The following is a 25720-nucleotide window of genomic DNA, read 5'->3' as shown; positions in this document are numbered from 1 at the left end:
GAGCTGAATAATTAATTCTTTGTTGTGGAGGATTGTTCTGCATTGTAGGATGTTTAGCAGCATCTGTGGCCTTGACGTATTAAGATGCCAGTAGCACCCCGACGTCAAAGCAATTTTAGCGATGTCTCCAGACATTGCCAAATGTCTCCGTGGGGGCAAAATTGCCTCTGATTGAGAACCACTATGGTATGATACGGTACAGAAGTAGGCAAGCATTTTCCGTAAAGGGTCAGATAGTAAATATTTTCAGCTTTGTGGGTGATATTGTTTCTGTCATGGCTGCTCTACTCTGCTATTATAGAGTGAAAGCAGCCACAGATAATATGAAAACGAATGGGCATGGCTGTGTTCCAATAAAACTTTATTTTTAAAACCAGGCAGCAGGCCATATTTGCCCTATGGGTGACAGTTTGCCAACTCGTGGAATTGCACAAAGAGCAAAGATTTTGGAGATAGAGTTGGATTTAAGCCACTCACTGGCTACATGGTGTCAGGTAAACTTAATAGAAATAATAGTGCCTATTTCTTGGTTTTGTAGTGAGGAAACTTAAATGAGACTATTTCTAAGATATAGTAATACTCTTCACCTTTTCTGGTCCTTGTCAAAAGGTTCATAAATAAAACAGTATCCCCCTTTTATAATACAATGTACCTTCTCCCTGCACCAGATGGTGAGCTTCTGGAAGTCAGCAAATGAGTCTTTTTATGTCTTTGGTCCACTCAGTGGCTGGCACAGTGTTGTTGGTTATGAAATGTTTGATGAAGAAACAAGTAATTTGGTGTATTCTGTGCACTCAGTGCAGTTTTATTTCTTATTTATATTTGTACTGTTTCTCATGAAGAAACACATCGTCAGTAACTCTAAAAAAAAATCTCTACTTCCAACACCAATAGACATGATAAGATATTTTGCCTGACAATTTGTAGATCAAATGGTTTCACAAATACTTGTAAGAAACATGTTGTTCTTTACCACAGACTCCAAAATAGCTGGAATGAAGCATTTTTCTATTAAGTGTACGCTATTAGGAGCACAAAAAGATAGTGATACGATTTTATTATATTAGATATTAGAATTGATTATCTTTTAAGCATATTAATACAAAATCATGTACTTCTTACTGTTCCTACCTAAATTACAAAAACTGACCCTGCTTCTAGGGACTAACAATTTACTGCAAGTATTTGTAGCACTGATGAAATATCTACAACAAAATAAATTATAATTCTTCAGAATAATTGAGATATTGAGACAGACTTAACATTCTGCTTCCTATGGTGTAACTGAATGAGTAAAAAATAATGGAACTGAGTCAAGAGATAGAAAACTTTGGGATTCCAGGACCATGGCTAGATTTTGATCTTTACATATTCCCTTATGTCCAATGAAGTTGTGGAATGCGGACAATTTAAGATATTGCCAAACCTTGGAAGGAATGAGTGACTTTACCCTGAAACAACTTTGGAGAATGGTTTTGGAGGGAGTCTGCTAATTCTAGGAAGTATTAAGGGAGCTGTGTCCTGTCTTGGGAAGGAAGGAAAAATGTTGAATGCTTCAAAGAAACTCTGATACCTCTTAATTCCTAAATTCAGAAACAAGTTATGATATTGCTCACTTTTACTGGTTGCTTTCTTGAGGTCTGTGGAAAGGAAAAGAGTAAGCAACACTAGGTATGAGTAATGTAAGGCATCAGAAGCCAAACTCAAAACAGAAAAACACCACTGTGTGGAGAGGGTCCAGATCCAGGTTAGGGGTGGGTAAGCAAGGCAGCTGCTAAAGGCACTGATCTCCAAGTCACAGTACAATATTATTGTAAGAAAGTCAGCAATATGGTGCCATATTTCCTCATGATAATCTATACAGAGATAGTGGTGTGACCTATAGCAAATTCAAATTACCTCCTCTCTCTATTTCTTTCTTCTGTAGCAAAATTCCCATGACCATCTTTGGGGTCTGGATTTGGCAGTTGACTCCTTAAGGAAGAGTAGAAGTCATTTACATTCCCTTTCCTAGAAGAATGCATAGGCCTTTGTCATCCTAATGCCTAGGACCATCAAATGTTTCCTATAAAGCATAAGGCTCTATTATGGTAAAGAACAGTGGAATGTGCATGTTTTTTGGAAATGTGGTAAGAAAGGTGGATAGGCCCATGAGGTAGACTGACAGATACAGTGAAGCCCTCATTCCCACCCCAGGACCAAGGCTGCTGACTGAAAACAATTGATTCACTCTCCAGGAATTACCCTGACTAAGCAAAGCTGCTTCTTTCAAGGTTACACTTCTTTTTGGGGGCAGCCTGCATCTGATACGTGGTCAATGTGGGTGTATGAAGGTCTGACTCCTGTGTCTCAATTAGGGTAACTCTTCAGTTCTAGAAGCTCCTACTGTAACTACATCACGGTTCATCTTCCTCCTCCGCTCCATTTTTCTCCCCATTCCTCAACAGGTGTGGTTGCCAAGTGCACTTCTCAGTAAACATCCCACATGCAAATCTTAGGGTTTCATAATCTTTTTTTCCTGTTGAACTGACCTATGGCAGTTGACAACAGAAGTGTTCCTAAGAAGACTGTAAAATGGGATTTGGGAGCTTGGTCACCTACCAGCAGGAGCAATTGCATTTGTGAGGTTTAAGGGAAATAGTAATTATTGGGACTATAGTATTGGGTGACTGTTGCTGGGGTCCACTGATGCACTAGAGAAGGATGCTAAAAGGTTAAGAATGATTAATAGCAACTGGAAGGTGTTGTGTGAAAGCCAGGGGGCCTCTGTATTAGTTTACTAGAGCTACTATAACAAAGCACTAAAGACTGGGTGGCTTAAACAACAGAAATATATTTTCTCACAGTTCTAGAGGGTAGAAGTTCAAACTCAAGGTTTCAGCAGTGTTGATTCCTTCTGCAAGGGAAGGATCTGTTCCAGGCCTCTCTTCTTGACATGTAGATGGCCTTCTTCATGCTCACATGACATTCTCCCTCTATACATGCTTGTGCCCACATTTCCTCTTCTTATAAGAGCAGCTGTCATATTGGATTAGGGCCCACTCTAATTATTATCATTTTAACTTAATTATCTCTTTAAAGAATCTATCTCCAAATACAGCCACATTCTGAGGTACTAGGGGTTAGGATTTCATCACATGAACCTTGAGAGGACATAATTCAGCCCATAATCATCTCCTTGGCAACACAAAAAGATTTTTATCTCATCTATAGCCAAGGGAATAGCTCCAAAGAATGTTGGGTTCTTAGTCATGACTGATCTTTTGTGTCAGTATCAGGGCTCTGATTTGAAAGAGTGGGGACCTGTGACTTGGGATGAATACATCTAAGTTGATGCACTGAAAAATCCCTGGCTTCACTATGAACAGTATGGAGGTTCCTTAAAAAACTAAAAATAGAACTACCATATGACCCAGCAATCCCACTACTGGGCATATACCCAGAGAAAACCATAATTCAAAAAGACACATGCATCCCAATGTTCATTGCAGCACTATTTACAATAGCCAGGTAATGGAAGCAACCTAAATGCCCATTGACAGACGAATGGATAAAGAAGATGTGGTACATATATACAATGGAATATTACTCAGCCATAAAAAGGAACGAAACTGGGTCATTTGTAGAGACGTGGATAGACCTAGAGACTGTCATACAGAGTGAAGTAAGTCAGAAAGAGAAAAACAAATATCGTATATTAATGCATATGTGTGAAATCTAGAAAAATGGTACAGATGAACCGTTTTGCAAGGCAGAAATAGAGACACAGATGTAGAGAAGAACGTATGGACACTAAGGGGGGAATGCAGGGCGGGAGGGTGCTGGTGGTGGGATGAATTGGGAGATTGGGATTGACATATATACACTAATAGGTGTAAAATAGATAACTAATAAGAACCTGCTGTATAAAAATAAATAAATTAAATTTTAAAAAAAATCCCTGGCTTCGTAGAGCACTGTGGGCCTGTAGGAGTGGGTCACTCCTCCTTGGCAAAGTCTGGTTCTTCCCACCTGCTTGAATATGTTACAGAGAATTTTGCCTGCAAGACAGCAAGCAACCCCTCATTCTACTTTCATCTACTCTTCCGTCTATCATTCTGAGAAGCACATAAGCTAGCTGGGAATGTGCTGAGCCTGCCAAAGGAGGAAAGGGTCTATACCCCAAAAAGCTGCAAGAACGAATCAACATATACTGGCAGGACCAGGAGAGAAGGCACAGCACTGGATTGGAGGAGAAGGCAGGTGTAAAGGAAACTCTATTTTTCTCCTCTGCACTCAGATGTCCGGGCTTTTTTCCCATGCCAAGAAGTTCTCAATGGACACTGACTGAGTGCCCTACAAATTAAACTCAATTCTGACACCAACTATCTGGAGTTAACGCAGACCCCACAGGTCAAGGGCTCAATCCCACAAGATTGTCCCTGTTTCAGATGCCAATCGCAAGTGCCAGCCATCTCCTGCATGTCTGACCTAGCAGCTATGTATCAGAGGTTACAACAGCCTCCTCCTTGCGTTCAATAATTTTCCATAATGGCTCACAGAACTCAGAGAAACACTTTCTTACATGTACCAATTTATTATAAAATGTTAGAATGCAGGAGCAGCCAGGTGGAAGAGGTGTATAGGGCAAGGTATTGGTCAAAGGGGATGCTTGCATTTTTCATGCCTTTTCTGGGCACAATCTCCCAGCACCTTGATGTGTTTACTAACTCGGAAGCTCATTGTTCAAGAGTTTTTTAGAGAGCTTAATCTCTAAAGCCCACAATCCTTCCTCTTCTCAGAAGCCGGTGGGTGGAGCTGGAAGACCAATCTAATCACTCGGTCTTTCTGGTGGATACCCCCATCCTGAGGCTATCTAGGGGCCCCACCCTAAGTCACCACATTAACATAAACTCAGGTGTGTTCAAAAAGTTCTTCTTATGAAGAACAAAAGATACTTCTCTCACTCAAGAAATTACCAGGATTTCTGGAGCCCTGTGCCAGGAAGCAAGGACAGAGACCAAATATATTTCTTATTGTACCACAGCAGAAGAGGACATAAATTTGGGTGATAGTTATTGATATGGTAGCACTTTCTCAAATGCAGTATTTAATCCTTGGGCAAGAACCCAGTGTTATGGACTAAATGTTTGTGCCCTCCATGAAATCCATATTTTGAAGCCCTAACACCCAATGTGACTGTACTTAGAGAGAGGGCCTATGAAGAGGTGATAAAAATTAAGTGAGGTCATAAGGATGGGGCCCTACTCTGATAGGGGTGGTGATCTTATAAAAGGGAAGGACACCAGAGCTCTCTATCTTGACCACTTGAGGATACAGTGAGAAGGCGGCCATCTGTAAGCAGGAAAGAGAGCTCTCGCCTGGAACTGAATTTGCTGGCACCTGATCTTGAACTTCCAAGCCTTCAGAACTGTGAGAAAATAAATTTCTATTGTTTAAGCCACCCGGTCTATGGAATTTTATTATGGCCGCCCAAGCTAAGATGCCCAGGGAGGGTGTGAACACACTGCTTGGAAGAGCATATACTGGACTGGATCTTGAGGGTAATAGAACAAGAAAGAAAGAAATTAAAGTTAGATGAAAGAGAGTTTATTACTATGGGAACACTCTCCTGTGATACTGGATTTAATATTGGCAAGATCCCAGGGGATGTTATTAATCTAACACTGGGTTGACCCTTGAAAATATGGAAAAGTGTTGCATCACATTAAATGAAGTAGAAATGCCAGAACTTTTGTGTAGAGGAGAAGATCAAAAGTCTCAAGGAATTGAGCCTGCTATAATGGATTTACTACATATGGCCGGAAAACCTACTAATTGTCTATGTTCAGTGGGAGGGTCTGAGGATACTTCCTTTACCAAATGCTAATGAGAAGGTGCCAGCATTCTTAAGAAGTAAAAAGAGAGCTGTCCTTTGTAGGTCGGCACTGATTTAGAGAGTTGCTATCATGCAGTTGGGCTCCCTGATAGCAATGTAGATGATATGATTCTGTAAAAATAGATGCCAGCTGATGGTGCTTAACTGGCAGAAACAAAGTGGGTGCATTTATTATAAGGAGGAGCAAGGTCCAAGTGGATCTAGGGGGCCTGACCTAAAAAGAGCTATGGGTATGTGGTGAAGAGAGCATGATATTCCCTGGGGCAGGATAAATTGTCAGCCAACAAGGGTATTGCTCAGTTGTGCACAACAGAAGAAAACAAGAATGATGCTCAGCAGATAGCAGGCGATTGTTCCAATCAAAAGTCATCATCTCTTGACCAGTTTCCAAAACTGGGCCAGTGTTCAGAGCCAAGACTCACTGAAAACAGGGAGATGATGAGTCCTTACAAGGAAGAACATTGTGAAACCATGGCACGTATATTCAGTAATGATTATGCCAAGCCTTCCTCAAAGGCAACTATACTCCCTTACTCAAATCCTCGTATAATGAGAATAGAAGAATATCAAGACATTTTAAGGACTTTTGGACATAAGATCTGGTTGATAAGGTGGGGACATATGAGGACCAAGTAATAAAGAGAATTTTGGCTCAGGTCTTATGGCTCACAGGTCTTCTGAGTCCATGACCAGGGAACCATTTATCTTCAGTCTCTGAATGGATGCTTGGCATGGATATACTTGGTAGTTTGAAGAACTCCCGCACTGGTTCCTTATCACGTGCCCTGACTGACCAAGTGACATAAAAAGCTACCAGCTTTGAGTGTGACACAGAGCAGTCAGGACAGGGCTCTGCAGCAGGTTCAGCCTGTGATCAAAGTATACATTTCAGCAGACCTAATAGAATTAGAGGTATATGCAGTGCGGAAAGGCACTTGTGGTGCTTGTCTGGTTGATCAAGAGAGGGTAGGGGAAATATTAGGGATAAGTGATCTGGGGAGGAAGACCATTCCTTGAGGAAACCAACTAGCCACTTGGTAGGAATTTGATTATATTGAACCTCTTCTACCCTGAAAATGGCCGATATTTATTTTGATAGGAATATTTTGGGTATGAGTTTACTTTTCCTGCCCACAGGGCTTTAGCCAGCACCATTGAGGACCAAACAATTTGATCTAGGGGCATGAGATCTTACATAACCTTGTATCAAACCGAAGGACCTGTTCTATAGTAAAGAAGATGTGGCAGTAAACACATCACCATGGAATCCACTGTTATATAAACCATACCACCCCCAAACTGATGGCCTGATAGAGTGATGGAATGATTCTTTGAAGGTTAAGATAAGGTACTGGATTAGAGACTATTCTCTAAAGGCAAGGGGAGCCCTTCCCTAGGCTGCAGTATATGCTCTAAATCGTCGACTATTATACGGTGCTGTGTCCCAAACAGGAGGAATACTTGGTCCAGGAACTAAAGGGTAGAAGTAGGAGTGGCCCTGCTATCATCACAACCAATGATCCCTTGGGGGAATTTGTTGCTCTCATAACTCTAGGCTCTGTAGGTTTTAAAATTCGTGAGTCATAGAGGAGGAGCATTTCCACCATGGGACAGTGAGTGTCCCATTAAACTTTACACTATGGCTGCGAATCTATCACTTTTATCCCTGTGTCAAAAGACAAGCAGGCAAGGCACAGGATCACCAGCCTGGTGGGGATAACTGACCCTGCTCATTCAGAAAGGTAAAACTGCTGTTACACAGTGAGGGCAGGGAAGAATTTGTTTGGCACTGGATGATCCACTGGGGCATGACCTGGCATACCCTTACCCCTCTGGATGGTACTTGGACAAATGCCCAGGCATGAGATGGGCATGTTAATAGGAGCCCAGACCCCTCAAAAGATGAGAGTCTTGGTTACCCAACTAAGTAAATTACCAAGAGCAAAAGAGGTCCTGATCAAGGATAGGAGGACTCTAAAATGGACGGTAAAGGAGGGAAAAGAGGAGTGCCAGCTGCAGTTTAAAAACTAGCTGCAGTGCTGGGGGCTGTAGTTTGTCCCATTAACCTTCATCTTGTAAGTTTCTCTAGGAAAAGACATCAGTCCAATCTGGGAACAGCTATTTTCATATAGGATGAGCTCTTTAGCAGAGGCAAATGGCACACAAAGGATAGAAAGTAGTGGATGCTGTGTTATGCCACCTGGATTCCCCATTGGGACTGAGGACTCATTGTCTAGCCGGCAGGAAGGTTGGCCACTGATGGCCCATAACTGAGTCCCTCTTTGGAGAATTGTCCTCCATTTGAGGGAAGTTGCTTTGTCCAAGGTTACATTTCCTCTGTGGAGGCAGCCCACACCCATAGACTGATTGATTTGGGGGATACAAAACGAGGACCTCTGCATAGATGGAACAAGTCCGCAGGGCCAGTCCACCTCTGGGGCTCCTCATGAGACTGGCTGAGGTGGCTCCTGCAACTGGAGCACGTTTCAGCTCTTCCCTCTGCTGGGTCCTGCTTCCCTCACCTCTCACCAGTGCTATTCGTGAGTGTGCTCCCCAATAAAGCTTCTGCATGCAAATCTCAGAGTCTCTTTCCCAGGGAACGCAGCCTATGAAGGCTAGCAAAAGGAACTCTTAAATGTATTTGGAAGAAGTCTTTGCAAGCATACCCATGTTAGTTACCTACCGCTAACCTAAGTGAGTGTGAGTGACGAATCCCACCCAGTTAAAGGAAAAACTGGATAAAGTGAAGGAAAAACTGTGACATGAAATATAATTCCAAATACATTTACAACGATCTGTTACTTTCAGGAAAATACCTTCATTTGATCATAAAAAAAAGAATATAATTTTTAGGAATGGAAAACCAGTGCTCTTCTTCAAAAGTAAAAGTTGAATAACTATTAAAGAACCCTACCTTCTAGGAGTGAACTCTAGAGGAGGGGGACTCAAGGGGCTCTGCTGGTAGATGTGTGGCCCCAAGGTACCCAGAGCTTGGTCAGCTCTGTCCCTTTCCCCTAACACCTAGATTTTTCTATGAGAAATTATTCCCCTTCCACTGGAGGTTTGTTCTATAGGAAGGAGAGATTCCCAGCACCTACCTCCAAGCGCTCCCAGCATCAGGTGGTAGATCCTTCTGCAGGAGAGGAGAGAACAGCCCTTAGATATTTTGTTGAGGCTGTAATCCATGATAGAGAGGAACATATACGTATCAGAAGGTTATAGTTTCCCATGCTTACCTACGTGGACCTCCAGATTTCAAAGACTTAGAAAACTAAACCCTCGAATTGTTCTGCATATATTGAATCGGAGGTCTATATGAACCTGAGGTCCAGGACTCTAAACACAGACTCATCCTGGAATAATAAAGAACCCGGAAGACTTAGACAATGAGGCCCAATTGCCTTAGAGCCTTAGGCAATCTCTGGACATTGAGTACATCCCTGATGACAGCTTGTTTACTTGTCATTCGTCTCTTTCTCAAAAAAGAATGCAAAACGTGCAAAATGCTTTTGGTTTCTGGTTTTGTAATTGTTTGCAAGCCAGCTAGACGGTAATTTACTGTATTTTATTTTCTGTTTGGAGATGCTACAACTTCTCTAAAACATTTTCTACACTTTTCTTCATTTGTTGTCTCATACTAGGAAATAATGCACATACCCGAGCCTGCATTTTCATCACCTTAGCGACCAGTAGAAGAGTCTATTTCCTAAAGAAGGAAGCAAGGATGGGGAGTAGGCGGAATGTGCTAAAAAACATGTTCCAGAGTTTGTTTCACCCACACAAATGGGAGGGGACTAAATGCTGTCTACCACAGAAGCAGCTAGCATGGTTTTATCTTGATCCACTCCACCTCTGTGCTTCAAAGTTCCACAACTGAGAAAATGGGCTGTGTAGTCTTTTAACATGGATCAGGTAGAGCCAGGTTATTTTTAAATTCGATGAAGACATCTGCCCAGAGACCTTAGACAGCAGTATTGTCAAATGACTTCCCTCCTTCTTTGCTTTTTATATTTAGCATCCATCATAAGTAAGCCAGGGATAAATATAGTAAATAACCATCTAGGTAATTCCACATAGATTGCACTTCATGTAAGTGTCAGAGGTACTGTGTGGAAGCTGTTTCACCTTTCTGAATATCATAGGGGCAAGAGTGATCTCACAGCACCAAGACTATTTTTAAAAATTGATTTTAAAACGATACTTCTGCCTTCTTGAGGTTCACTTATGTCCTGTGATGAGCAGGATCATTCTATGTCTCTCATGATTAAATTTTGGCATTACATACTCTAATTGGTCTATGTGTCTGATTTTTCTTATCCCTAAGCCAGAAAGTATAGATATATACACCTGTAGCTGGAACCACAGCCCCTGTAGCTTTCCACAGGGGAACAGGAATGCCTTACATATAAAGGGTTTCTAAAGCTCCATCCTTTTACCTTTGAGAAAGAAGGCTGGCTCTCGAGCATAAGATCACTCCTAGAACCAGTGCCAAACAGATAGAGGGACTGTCCTGATCAGAGGGAGAGAGGAATTAGGTTTTCCTCTTATTCTTCATGAATTTTATTAGCCTAGTTAAGTAGGGTAATCTAGGCATTTTATTAGGGTACTGCTTTATAGATGAAATATGACTAAATCTCAACTTATAAATAAAGTAGAAGTGGACCTTTTAGAGCGATGCTAGGGTGGGGTGCTCAGAGCCCCCCATTGCAACTCCCCATCTTCTTCCCCTTCCCAGGTTGTTTCTGACACTATTACTCAGGATTCTTGAGCACTGCAGAACGATGGATACCCTGGAAAACTGTCTGGAAAATTCTGCTCTAATTAAACAATAATATCATATGGTTGTAGTCCTAATAGTTCCATCATGTGAAAAGTTTAGACAGCGGGAGCCTCCTGGGAGGTGTGACTTGAGAAATGCCAGTGATTTTCTGCCTTTTGGGACCCTGCTAGTCATCCGTCTTCCATCACTATTTGGCATTTCCGTATTGGAATCACTTCTTTGGGTTAAGACACTATTACTATTATAGGCCCCTATTAGAAAACAAAACAAAACAAAACAAAACAAAACAAAACTTCATTTAAAAGTATCACCATATTCCACTGGAATCCATCATTAAATGCAGAATGGAGATTTTTTTTCCATGATGATACAGAGCTCAGATAATCCAGTCCCACCAGCAAAACTGAGTGTAAGTTAGAGGCTCGTTTTAGGTTATGACCTTGTGAAGTCAGCCAGTGGACAGAGAGATGCTGATGTGGAGAGAGGCGTGAGGAAACGGCTTAGACAGGAGACACTGCTCAACGCAGCTGATTCTGCAGCTACGATGGGCCACCCTGTGTAACCATATGGCAAAGAAAGAATTGGTGTTTTTACTAGTGAATAAGTGAAAGACGAATGCCGTAAAGAAAAGGAAGATGGTGGCACGTAGCCCAGGCTTTGTGTTACGATTTTGCCCAGGACTGTCTGGTTGGCATTTCCAAGTGCCCAGTGGAATTAATGGACATTAGTGAACTAATTTGTTACTGGTCCCTGAACAGTATGGTATTGTGTGTGGGATGAGGGCAAGTGTGGATGAGAAGAAGCTCTCTTAAATATGCAGAAGTAGGTTGGATGACGTGACAGCTAGTTAATCAAAAATTTCAAGCTGTGGATTTATTAGATTTGGGGTAAGGGCACTTCTTTTGAATCCTGTTTTAATATTCTATCTTTATTCCTTAAAAACAGTTATCAAATTTGTTTCCTCGTGTCTGCCTTTATTGATTACAAATGTTCCCAAATGTCAAGACCATGGAAAATGACAACAAACTATCAGTTCCTTACGTTAACAAGCACCACATTCACTCCAAAAGATTGCAAAGAATAGGGAAAAAGAGAATCACCACACAGATGATTTAAATCATGTCATTTATAAAGATGTAGAGAAACAGACTTTGGTTGGGGTGCAAGCTGCTTGGATTTGAATTTAAAGATGGACAGTTTTTCTACAGGGTTGGCATTTTGTCTTCCTGAAGCCAGAATAGATTCCATCCAGATGCTTCATGTTTTTGCCCTGAGAGCAAACATTTATATGGGAACTGAGCTGAAGGAACTGAACAAAGCAACCTTATAAATTCTAAATTTGGGTGATTGCATCACTGAAGTCCTAAACATACTACAAGTCAAATCCAGCTTTTATTTTTATTGAGCATTTGCAACTAATTCCCACTGATCAAAGACAATTTAGTCTCCCTCTCTCTCTTTTTTTCAGTCTTTCTTTTTGGCAAATAAATTGTATTCTGGAAGGATGACATGGGAATCACTGGTCTTCCCAACAGCTGCATGATTCCACTGTTGGAATGGGAACATGGAATGGGGGAAGGCAGTGCATTTGGGAAATTCATTAAGCAACTGTATTCATTAAATGTTGGGAGGAAATAATTTAGACCTTTTTTGTTAATATAATAATTTACAGCTGTGTCATTATTACAGTTTGCTTTAGTCTGGGACAAAATTTTATATTTATATAAAATGAAAATTATCTACTACTTATATGATAAAATATGAGTCTTAGTTGTAGTTATTGGTAAGATGTGGGGTTACAGAATCTCCACTTTTCTCTTTGCTAATTAGCTTGCACAGTCTGGGGTATAGCCAGAGGAGGGAGAGGTGACCCAAGGTGGAGATGGTGCCTGTGTAAGGCAGGCAGCTTATGTAGAAGGTTAAGCTTGAGGCTGGAACTAAGACGCTCAGGTCTTATTCCTGATCATCTCAGGTATTTCATTTCTTTAGCTGTAAAATAAGGAAGACACTATCCTTATGGTGAGTCCAGGGACAGGTCTATATTTTTGAAGGTCCAGAACTTATACAATCTGAGAGATCCTCTTTAAGAAAAAGAACATAAATATTATAAGTTCTAAGTTGGGTATAAGGCATTGGAATGGGCCATTACAATTAAAGGGCCCTGAAGCTTAAGCTTTATTTTTTATTTCTTTTTTATTTTTGTAGTTTAAGTGATTTATGCTTGATTTCTAAATGCAACATGTGTTTATACATAATTTAAAACTTGAAGAAAGCATGCTTATACAATTGTGTGTGACTTTAACATTTAATAACTCTGAATACATGATGGAAACAGTCCATGACACTTGAAAATATCATTTATGGAACAGCATACAATTCAGTGCTCTTAGCTTGGATATTACAACCATATTTCACAAAGTCTTGCTTGGCTTGATTTTCTCCATGCAGTCAATAATGGTCTTCAGTTGCTGGTAATTGATTTTGCAAATTTCATTTATAATCCTGGCCCTAAGATTACCTAAGTACTGTTTCTGGCACGTTAACTTACATATTATGCTCCAGTCATGTGTACCTTCAAAGTTACTGATATAACTGACTGCCACAGGGGACAGTGTCAATACCTCTGTCTCCACTGGAGTGATGGCCACCCACGCTGGGGAGAAAGCTGGGGAGAACGCTGTTTTTCTAACAGCAGAACTTTAATCTTACAGGGATGTGTGAACTAGTTTGACCTTAGTTCCAGATGTGCCTCAAAAAAAAAAAAAAAGGAAAACTCTCATGCTTCATCCTCGTAGGGCGTACTTTTGGTGGCACCGAGGCTGGTGGGGAGAGCACTGGGCTTGGAATCACACCTGGGCGACATCCTGCTGTGGTCTTCACTAGCTGTGTGACTTGGCAAGCCACTTGACATCTCTGAGCCTCCGAGATCCTGACAGACGGGGAGGCCAACGCCCCCTTCACCAGGCTGTGGTGAGAGGACATGACACTGCTGCCCTGGCACAGAGGTAGGAGCTGAGTAACTGCTGAGAGGATGAATGCAGGCAACGCGGAGTGAGAACGTCTCACCTGCAGCGGCTGAGGGCAGCGCTTGCCTGTGCCCATGGGGAGAACGGCATGAAAGATTCACTTGTTGCATTTTCGCAGGTTTACGTTTGCAAAGCAGGGCATTCTTCGCCACGTGCTTGAGAGTCAACATTTCCCCAAAACCCATCGTGGGGAAATTCTCCATTCTTTTCCATCTCCTCCCCTCCAACTATTCTCGGGGCAATGTCATACAAAACGAAACGTGCCATCTGCCAACCAGCAGAGGCGAAGCAGCCAATACTTTGGACCAGTTTAGCAGCCCTAGTCTACCTTCAGCCTGCCACACCCTGGTCTTCCCCGGACACCAGAATTGTGATGCATGGGGGAGGGGGGGGGTGGGTTCTGGGCAGGGGTGCAGCCCCTCATGTTGTTTCAAGCCAGAGGGGAAAATGTACTGGGAAGAGGCCACGGAAAAAAAGCCTGGTGAGCCCACACCTAGGGACACAGCTGGGGAAATAAATTAACTACTTCTGTTGCATGTCTACCCACAGAACAGGCCTGGGTCTAAATCTCCTCTCCCTCCAGCAGCTCCGAGGCGGCCCCGAGCTCCCTGAGAGCCATTTCCACCTACAGGCTCCTCTCCAGGTTCTCCAGCTCCCGGCGCACCTCCTCGATGAAGCCGCCGTCTTCGTACTCGTCGGGGACGTCTCTGGGCACCAGGTTCGCTCCGTCCTCATCGCGGCCCCCGACGAAGGTGGAATTGCACACGTACACCAGGCTGTGGCTATGAGGCTGGCAGAGGAGGCCACTGGCACATGGGCATCGGTCCAAAGCTCCATCAGGCTCCAGCTCCCAGGTGATGAGATCCAGAAGCCGGCTGGTGGGGTCGTGGCAGAGCTCACCCTCCACGGGCAGGGGTGTGCACACAGGAAACAACAGACCTCTCTGGAAGGCACAGCACAGCCCCGGCTGGCAGTCCCTCTGGTTGTCACAGATGGTCCCGTTGCCGCCTTCGGTGGCCGTTTTGGTGCAGTGACCCCAGACGCACAGCTGGTCTCCACCACACTCGCTGTCCCGGGTGCAGAGTGTCTGCTGGTCCCGGCACGGCTGGCAGGAGTACTGGAAGCTGGAAATCTGGCAGTAGCTGCCAGGCCCACGGTCCTCATCAGTGATGCACTCGTGGCTCCTTTTGCCTTCTTCGTCGCCCATTGACGTAATGACCGTCTCTGAAAAGACCATCTGTCCAGTGTGGTTGTCGGTGATCTTGTGAATTTCTCGGTGGACGTGGATGGTGTTGTTTCCAGCCTTGGTTTCCGTGTCGGTCTCACTGTGATAGCCGGGAGGTAAGCGTGCCGGGCTCACTTCTGACGACGTTTTAGCAGCAGCCTCTTCTGCCTCCACCTCCTGCCCCGCGCTGCGCAGTTCGTGCTGCGTGCCCTCCATCAGTTCCTCAACCTCGCGGAGCAGCTCGTTGAGGGTGGCCGCCTCCTGCGGGGAGCTGAGAGCCGGGCCGGGCTCGAACGAAGCCGGGGTCACTGGCGGAGCTGGCGCGGGGGCCGTGGGGACCGCCGCCGCCAGCAGCAGGGCACAGCACGGTGCCCCCCAGCCATCGCATCTCGGCTCAGCGCCCTCCGCCGCCGCCCCGACTGGACCGAGCTGTGCTCCGGGGCTGGACCTGCCAGGCCTCGCCAGGGGCTGCCTCGGGGCTGCCTCGGGGCTGCGGAGCCGGAGCGGCGCGCGCCGCGCGCCGCGGGTGCGGCGAGCTCGGCGGGCTTAAGCGTTATTAACTTCATGGTGAATCCGCATCTGGTTGTGCTGATGAAACTGAGGGAGGGAATGAGGACTCTCAGAAGTCGCCCCATCATCCGTCGAAGACCTGCCGCTTGTGCTGGTGGGGCTGCCTTTCCGAGGGAGGCAGTAAGGTCTTCTCTAGAACTGGAAAGGGCAGAGCAGGAGACTGCTGTTTGCTGACAACTGAAGGTCGTTCACAGGAATTTTAAGGTGGTGTCCCATCAGGAGTCTCCACTGATAAGGCGACCTCTGTTTTATAAACATGATTACTCACAGGTACAATTTTCCTAGGTGGGGACGATTACGTGTTTGAACTCCTATGTTTCAGGCCTTCATAGGCTGGATCATTCAATTCTTACAGCTGCCCAAGGAGTATTTCCAACCTCATTTTGTAGGCGTTGACCTGAGCAGCTTCGCAGAATCAGTGAGGGAACGTGGAGTTAAGCTTAGATGTGCCCAGCCCTGAAGTCCATGCTCCTCTCACCCACCCCTTAATGCTGAGGGGCTGCAGCCTGGGGGAGTTTCTGTAGGTGGTTTGAGCTCTCTGTGTGATCTCACTGGCAAGCTGTTCAGCCAGCCAAAGCGACATCCCACCTCTTGGGAAGATGACCCAGACACACTTCCACCAGGAGGGTTGTGCCCTCCCTTTTGGTGTGACAGCTGGTCGCTGGAATAAAAACATTTCCAGCTTTGGGCTTAGCTGAGTCCTGACCTGGAAAGAGGACAACTTCAGAAGAAATAACTTTGCCTTCCTGGGAGTAGTAAATAACCATGAAGTGGTTACCATCACTTTCTTGCTGGTATATATTCTAGAGTATACCCTCATTTGGATGCTGTTTATTTTGAAAATCCATTTTGTGGATTTTCAAACAGGCCAGATTCTCTGAGGAATTATTATTAGTCCTGGGCCTCACCAGACATGGGAATTGCGTGGGGAGGAGAAGGATTTCTAAAAAGAGAGACAAAAGATTCTATCTCAGATCAGGGCTCTTTTGCAGAGAACTTCTCCTCTACAGACACTGTGACTTTTTCTTCTCTGCTGTGCCTCAACCCCTTCTACTATCAAACATACACACACACACACACACACACACACACATGCATTCCTCATAGGTAGTAATAAAAAAATTCACTAGGATCCACTAACATTTGGATGCTTAAGTCTCTCAAAAGCCTCCTCAAATCCCTGGGCAAGAAGGCAGTTCTCTTTCTCCCAGATTCATCTCAACCAATTTCGTATTTAGAAATGTGACCTGCTGAGACCAGCATGGATCTGTTATGCTCTGGATCCACAGTGACTGAATACGTATTTCTTTTTTGAAACCATTAAGAACCATGTGGTTACTTCCCCCAAAGGTGGGGCATTTCTAAAGACGATTAAGTGGAGGCTTTTGATTTGAAGGCTTATGTAAAGGGAACAGCTCTGGGCTCTCTCAAAGCTTTCCAGCCTGGTAATCAAACCAGACTCACTGCCATTCTGGTGACTGCTCCTAGAAGCTTAGAAACACTAACTGTGCTGGTGAAGGCTTAGAATACACTGAAATAGGCCTGTCAAGTGTCAGTTTATACAGGAGGCGATGGAGTATGTGCTGACATCATGTAATCAAAAGGAAAAAAATTACACCGTGTGTCTTGCCTGGGAAAAATAGACTGCAGCTTAGCAAGTTGTATTTCATGCTCCCTGAACAGAGCTGCAATATCTTCCCGTATTTATTCATTGAGCACCTATTTAACTACATGGTGGTAGTTTACAAATAAAGTGTGGGGCTGTTTTGTGTGCTTTTAAAGACATCAGCTGTGGTGGATCAGGTCAAATCCAACCCACTTCAGCAGGTACTAACTTGTTTAAGAAAACCAGCTGTCAACAGGAAAGGGTTGTCAACAGGCTCAGATGGTTCACCAAGTTAATCATTCCTTTGGTAGGCCCTGGGAAATTCGCTGCTTGATTTTTCAGTGACATGTTGGGCAAATGCAGAAAGGCAGCACCTTCCATCAACTGGGAATCAATTATGAAGCTGATTGAGGTGTTTGTTTTTTAAATTACCCAAGTAGATGGAGATTCGGGGAATGGCAGATACCTTAAGGTCTTAGCTAAAGGAGCACGCGGTGTACGGATAAGGGGAAAAGGAGTTCAGAGCAGGCAAGAAGGGCTGGGAAACGTGGCTTCTCTCCTTCTAGACTGCAGACTGAACAGCGTCCCCTCCTGACCTGCCTCCCTGGAGACATTCATCTTCTGGTGGCTGTCATTGAATTTTCTCCCGGGGGTTACCCGGTAGGGTCACAAGCAAAGCTACTGCAGAAATCTACTCCTTGCCCTTGCCCTCCCCTGGAACTTCCAGCCTCTCCTGGAAAAACCTTTCATGAATTACTATTAATTTCAGACTTGCAATGCAAATGCCAAATGCATACCCCATAAGATGGTTCTGATGTTGTTTCTAAACATTTTTCACCCACATTGGTATTCACAAGGAATTTGTTCTGTAAACCCCCAATATTATCAGCTTGGTGTCTAATTGCCTAAGAGTCAACATTTTCCTGGAAGGAATTTTGAAAGAATACCCCCTTGGTCAGCCCCAAGGGTTATTTTTGTTCTACTGATATATTTTTAAACAGTTTAGTTGTGAAATATGACATACCCACTAAAAAATGGGTAAGGCATTGCCATAGATATTTTCTTAGTTAATTCAGGAAGATTTCTGGCAGGAAGATGAAATAGAATCATAATCAATGTACCAACCAAGGGCTATTTTGCATTTTGTTTTAGTTAGTGGAGGCAGAAATTGGTGGAAAGGGACCAGGGGAAGATATCATTTTGACTCTGCTGATCTGCTCTGTCAGTGAAAATCAGGATCTTCTCAAGCATGATATGTCTCAGATTTGCGGGGTGTTGCTTAGTAAGTAAATCAGGATGAAAGGTTTTTTTTTATCTAAGAAGAGAACTAGACCAAAGTTATAACCAAACACAGCACCCAGACAAGACACCTCTCACTGCACAGTTTTCATGCAAAATGCTGGCTTGAATGGGAGGTTTATTAGATCAAAGAGAAGTTACAGGGAACGAGAAACAAGGTGCATATGTTATAGTTCAAAAGGTTTGCATAAAAAAACTTAAATAAGAATGCTTAGTGGGATGCAGTCATAATGTGGCTTTTAGGGGCATATATTTCAGGGTCAGAGTGCTTGATTTAGAGCCGCAGTCCTACCACTTTTCTAGCTGCAGGACGCTGGGTGATTTGTCTATTATCCAAGCCTTAGTTTCCTTAGTTATCTAATGAGGGTGGTAATACACATATCACATAAGGAATGATACACGTAGGGACCCCATGTAAAATCTTAGCACAGTGGCTGGCACTTAGTAAGAACTCAGTAAATGTAAGTTGCTGCTATTAGTACTAGTACTACTAGTACTAGTACTGCTGCTACTGTGGGGCTTCTCAGAGCCCCCAATATGCTAACGAATGCCCTGAATTTGCAGAAGAAGCCTGTAGAGCTCAGCCCGTCCAAGACTTACTTAAACCACTCACCCTTTTTCCATAGAACATCTGGCTGGATTCATGTTTTCTGGAATACCGTTTAGGAAATATTGTGACAGACATATCTCCATGGGATCCTGACTCATAGTCTTTAACATTTGATGGAGAAATTCCTCTCACTTCTCTCTACCTACTCAAATTCTCTGCATTTTGTTCAGCTCAACTCCTGCCCTCTCTCCAAGAGCCAGCTTTCACCTCCCTGGCCAGCACTCGGCTCCTTTCTCTCAATTCAGTTGGCCCATGTCACCTGCATTATATTGTCACTTGGACTTTTTGTCTTGGTATTGCCATTGCTTTGATGGATTTCTTGTCACACTCAGCTTGTCTTCTTTGATTTTTTTTTACGTAGTAAGTCTTCAGCTTAGCAACCCTTCACTGACTAGTCTTAGATCTGCTGTGTTCGCTCAAGACCTGAGTGCAGTTGAAACCTTGCATTGGAAGTTGATTTCCCCTGCAATTAAGTCTGAAACCTCACCCAACTTCTTCTAGAGCTAGTGTTCTTAGTCTTTAGTCCAGTTGTGGTAAGTTATCTCTCCTTCTGATGTCTTTCCTAACCCACAGGACAGTGTCTGTTACCAAACTCAGGTTTGGCTGCTCACTGCTCAAAAGCCAATAATTGAGAAACAAATGTTGTAAGAAAGGAAAGTTGCTTTAGTCAGAAAGCCAGCAGTCTGGGGAGAAGGTGGACTCATGTCCCAAGAACAACTCCTAAGATTCTGCTCAGCTATGACGATTTTTAAAGGGAAAAAGGGGAAATAATCTCAGTTAAACATTAAGGAGGTCATATTTGTCATTTTTGCATTGTGTGCAGACCTGCTGACTTCTCCTGATCTTCCTTTGGATGCTCTCCTGCCCGTGTGGTCCACCTGCAAATTTACCAAGGGGAAGCTGGGGGTAGATAGTCATTCTTTAACTACTTAATTCTTCATTATTACTCCTTCTAATCCAGGAAAGGAATCAACAGGTTAGGCAAGGCATTGTGTACAGTCAGTAAAGCAAAAATCAGGAGTTAGGTTAAACGCTACCTGGTGATATCATTTTTATGATTAAGGTCTGAGAAAAACAGAGATGAACAAACAGAAAAGGGACAAAAGTGCTGCTTACATATCTACTGTACAAAAACCTAGATTGCTGAGAAGACCATATTTCCCTTTTTATTACAAATCTTTTCTCTGAAGTCAATATTTCATTCTGTTTCTTGGTAATATGTATTTTCTCTCTCTTTAACTAATTCTATTCTTTATATTTCCTAGTGAGGCTTTGGTTTAACCATATTTAATGGACCAGTATTCGACTTAGCTGTGCCTAAAAATTGTGCTGATGGAGGAGAGCTGATTACAAGAATAGATGTAATACAAGTTCATTAGAGAGATTCAGAACACAGGCTCTTGAACTAAGATAATGTGGCGTTAGCTCCATCATTTACTAGCTGTGTGACCTTGGGCAAGTTAATTAAACTCTCTCTACTATAGTTTTCCCATGTGTAAAATGGGCCACCTCATAGGGTAGCTGTCAGCATTAAACAAGACAATGAAAGTCTATCTTTTAGCACAGCACTGTGCACCCAGTAAGGTTCATAGTCATGGCCCAGATTTAAGACACATTCTCTGCTTTCTTGAATCTCGCCATCTGAAGCAGAAGCAGAGGCGGCTTTAGAAGGAGGAAGGATGTGAGCAGGAATTGCAGACGTATAAGGGAGAATTGAAAAGACTGTTTCTACTGGGCACAGGGTGAGAGGTGAGGTTGGCATCATAGATTGGAGACACATAGTAGAGGGTTTTGAATCCCAAATTATGGAATTTTATAGACAATGGATTAAACATTTTTAAACAAAATAGTAATACGTTCAGCCCTGTGTTTCAGGAAGCTAACTTTGGGAATACTAAGGAGGAGGAATTGGAGCGGAGAGATCAATTAAGAGATTAAGATCCACCATTCAGATTTTTTTTTTTTTTCTATTTCCCCTGGTTCAGTTTCTTTTTACATAATGGGAATAAGTTTTTCATGCAACTTCCATTGATAATCCCCGATGAGACTCTCCTTGGACTTTTTAATCTTTCTCTATCTGACTAGGTCTGTTTGGTTCACCTGACTCCCAGGAGTGTATCCAGAAACAAAACAGATCATACGTTTTCCATTTTATTTGTAACCCTCAACTCCCATAGCTGCTGCCCACTACCATGATATTGCTTCAGAGGATCACTGACTATCCTTTCTTCCACTTTGTGCTATGTGTTCTCGGTTGAGTGCTCAATTCCAAGGGTAAGTGCTTTATTTATACTCAAAACAGAAAATACATAACAAGACAGTTATCGATAACTATCAGTGCCTTGATTACAATAGATGCTTAACCCCGGGGAAGCAGGGCTGGCATTCTGTTCTGAAACCCTCTGAAACAAAAAACCTATTTACACCAGATGCAGTTGCCCGGTGCCAACTCTCAATCCAGTTAGATGCACAGGAGTGTCTACTGATGACCTTTCAGCTGCTTGTCAACACCTTCCTATTAAACTCTCAGTCTGCTTGAAATAGAGCACCAATACCTCTGGCCACCTCACTTTTTGAAAAACAAACTAAACCATTGGATAAGACCATGGGGACTTGGGATTTATCTAATGCTACACACTCTTTTTAAAATTGATTCACTTTTCTGCCAACCCAAAATGTCCATGAAATAGCCTAGCTGCTCTGCTGCAAGAACAATTATTATACCACCTGAGGTGACTTGTATGATCTCAAGGCCTTGCAAACATCCATTTATACTGAGATGGATTGGAGATAAAGCAGACATGAGTTGGCACTTCGGGCAGACAATGATTGTCAGACATGCCACATTGTGACAGCGGGAGCACAGCCCCATGGCCTGACGGGAGAACACACTTCCGTATTTCCCGCAGATCAGTATGCATGCAAATGTGCTCAATTTTGTCCAAAGACAAATACCGTAAGGGTCCAAAAGCCCTTCAAATCGGAATTGTCTGAATTTTCAAACCAACAGACTTGAAGTCTGTAAGCAAACATGGAAGTCCCCGTGGAAACTTCAATTCACCTGTGCTGTATCTTTCCCTATAATCTAATGCCAAGTTGCAATTAACTGTAATTCAAGATATACATAATTGCAACTCATCCAGAAGAGATTATTTTTTGAGCGCTTCAAAATGAGAAAATATGCATATTCCTTTACAGGTTTCATTGAAAGAAAGTTGATTTAAATAAATCCACAGGCATATATACTGTAGGGATTGATTTACCCCAAACAAAATGTACTATTGACATCTGTAGGAATGTATAGAGTAATTTATTTCTCAGATTAATATTATCTCATTAGTGATGTCATTAACTAAAAGTAGAAATATCATTTCAGTTGCCATTTTGTAATTTCTATATAAAATTCTGGTTCATGTTTGGACTTATAAGACAAAACGAGTTTTTAAGTCTGAACTAGATGTATTTGTATTGTCTAGTTACAAATTAGTTCCCAATGATTCATGAGGTCATCACAGGAAAATGTGAGCGAGCCCTTTGGGGCATCATAATATACTTCCTAACAGGGAAATAAGTATTAACATCTGAAGTCATAAGAGCAGGGACATCTATTTTTCAAGGAAAAACTGACACTGGAAATTTCAATCCTATCATAAAAATGAGTTGCAAAAAAATTACACTCCAGAGTCGCTGAAGGGTATCTACATGAGATAACGGAATTAACCACTCAAAATATTAAAGACAAGGGTGGATCCTATTCAGTCAAAATGTTTATTCTCTTTATTAGTCAAACTGAACACTTCTGTGGAATAAAATAGTGTAGAAGTTCGAACTGAATTCCAATGCAGTCAGAATAATCAATCTTTAGGCTTATATTTTATATGTAGGAGTTTGGGTACAAAAGGTAAGGACAAAATTACATCAAGTCTTTGACTTTGGTTTCAGTGAGTCATGCAAATCCCCCTTTGTCACAAAACGGAAAATCATAAGTTCATCACAGATCAATGATTTCAGAGCAGTAAATACTCATCCTGCCCAAACCACTCAGTTCCCAGATTATTTGGAGTCTTGACGTTGCCTCTGAGGGTTTACTTGGGTCTTGAGAGAGGGGACAGGCCTTCCACTACAGTGAAAAATAAACCAAGTCATTTGGTTCAGATTCAGGTCTTAAAACTTCAAAGGCCTTCTGTGGTGCTTAGGGAATTCCCAGTTCATTCTAGATTTGAGCCTTCCAAATGTCCAAGGGACTTCTGGTGGATGAGAGCCATGGGAACCTACAGCCAAATGCTACTGGGAAGTACCCTAGAAAAGGCTCATATTTGGTTTTCGTCAATCTGAATCTCAGTGACCTGCCTTCTACTTTCAGCATTGAAAGCTGACCAAATTAGAATGTTATTACTAGCAATCAGAGCAGCTTTTTTTTTTTTTTTAATTGCATTTTGGACTTCATCTTCTGCCAAGGATTAGATGCTGAATTGGAATTAACCTCTCCCTTGCCCATAATCCGAGTGCACTTTGTTTCTACAGTTTATGAACTACTCATTACAGTCTGCATTCATTAGCTTAGAAACACAGATCTGCCCATATAATTCTTCTTCAAATCTTCAGTATTTCTTGGCTTGGTATTGAATACATTTCCTTCAATATTTCTTGGCTTGGTATTTAATACACTTCATTCAATATGTCTTGGCTTGGTATTTAATACACTTCTTAATCAGGCCTAGTCCTGTACCTTTACCATCTCTTTTCAGTTTTCTCAACACAAACTTGATTTCTCAGCCATATCAGGTTATTTGCTGTTTCCAAACTTGACATCATTTGATGCCTTTGCTTGTGCTGTTCCCTCTGCCATTGTCCATCTTATCACTGATATTCATCTTTCAAAGTTTATCACAAATGTTAGCTACTCCCATACACACTTTCTCAACTTCCGGAGACAAAATTAATGAACCCCCTAGCATTGTTACCATATAATAACTAGCGAGATAGGAGAGCTTATAGTTTCCTGTGCTGAAGCTTGTATTCTTTGAGGTCTGATAACATATCCCTGGGTAGGTGGTGATTCAGAATCTGAGAGGTCAGGACGTATGAAGGTTCCTTCATGTTCATGATGAGTCATGAAAATAACGATAGTAAGTAAGGTGCAGAGGAAGACAGAGCTAGGGGCTAAAGTTTTCTGTGAATGAGGAGAGTGACCAGGAGGTTGGCAGATGACTACACCACTTAGAGTACAAGAGTGACATATTTGCACGGTGTGAGTTTCAAGAGAGCCGTGGTTTTGGCGGGAAGTGTGGGGTGGTGTTGCTCTGACACATGAGTGAGGAAATAAAAGCCTTCTCCCTGTGAGCAGTCTTCAAAGCAGTACTTAGAGGACAGTTGGGTTTTACTTAAGACAAGAAGTGAGGAGAATCTTCTGAGAAAGGATGGAGGGTAGAGAGGAATTTCAGTTGACCGAGGTTTGAGAGGGAGGGGGGTCAGACTAAGTGCACAGACAAGGATAAAGATGGAGTCAGGGTGGGGAGGGTGGATTTTAAATGGCAATCAAGAGGATGGTAGTGTGAGGCATAGCACATTGGTCTTGATGGTCTCTGCTATGTGCCTGGACAACTGGACCAATTAGCACAGTCTCAAAATCTTCCCTCTGATACAGTGGTTCGCAGAACGAGGACTCTCTGTGACTTCTTGGAGGTTGATGGTTCATGTGGTCTAGAACTTAATCCTGGCTCTGTCTTGGGGTGTGTACAAATGCAGCCCATAGGTGCACCTCACCAGATTTCTATCCCCTTGCATATAATTCAAGAAGATTAGATCCAATAATCCTGGATATTGACTCTAGCTATTATTCTATGAAAAGTTTTGTTTATCTTTTCATTGAGTTTAGGCAGTCCATGTTTCTTGAGTTATTTTGCCAATTGAAAGAGGGCTACTTCCTAATGACTACAAGAAAAATATATTATTTTCTTCACCTTCATGCAAGAAGAATTTATTGAGCACCTACTTTGGGTCTCACTTGATGTGTCATAGAAGAAATGGATAAATTCTGTTCTCTCTAAGATTTTCAAACTATTTGGAGGGGTGATATATGCCCAGGAATAAATGGTGAATGTTGAAGACATGTATCTTCATGCAAACATTTAAATGAGACTCCCCTCACCCCGGTCCACTTCTTGTTTAGACTGTTGACTAAAAGATATTTCACAACTTAAAGTTGAGAGTTATGTTTTATTCAGCGGGAATTTTTAGGATTTCAAGCCCGGGAGGCAGCATCTCAAGTAACCCTGAGAGAACTGCTCCGAGGAGGTGAGGGGGGAGCTAGGATGTACAGGAGTTTTGCAACAAAAGACAGGTAGTCAGAATCAAAGATTACTGTTAATTAAAGAAAACCAGAAATCCTAAATTAAGGAATTTAGCGCTTTTCTATGTATGGGAAGATGCAAGAGTCTGAGCTCACTGAAATCATTCCTTTGATATGCAACTCAGCTATCTGGGGACAGTATCCTGTGTTTTCACATCCTGAATTTCCTCAGGGCTCACCGTAGGGAGTGGCTGCAGTCTGATGGCTGCTAGATGGCAGGTATTCTTTCCTTCCTGAGTTCCCTCAGGGCTCACCTGCTCACCTTAGGGGGTGGCTGTGGCTGCAGTCACTGATCACTGTGACATCCTTTGTTTACTGATATGGCAGCCAATATTCCATTGATCAGACCAATCCCTTAACATTCACCATTTTTA

The 25720-nt window shown here is 42.7% G+C and overlaps 1 pseudogene; it reads right to left on the bottom strand.

Annotated features, from left to right (window-relative positions):
* Positions 1-14246: 14246 nt before the first annotated feature.
* Positions 14247-15297, bottom strand: LOC137764728 (dickkopf-related protein 3 pseudogene; annotated as a pseudogene).
* Between the last annotated feature and the right edge of the window lie 10423 nt (positions 15298-25720).

Source organism: Eschrichtius robustus, chromosome 5 (assembly GCF_028021215.1).
Source record: "Eschrichtius robustus isolate mEscRob2 chromosome 5, mEscRob2.pri, whole genome shotgun sequence".
Classification (NCBI taxonomy): domain Eukaryota; kingdom Metazoa; phylum Chordata; class Mammalia; order Artiodactyla; family Eschrichtiidae; genus Eschrichtius; species Eschrichtius robustus.
The sequence above is the reverse complement of the archived record's forward strand: the minus strand, read 5'-3'. Positions and strand labels throughout refer to the sequence as shown.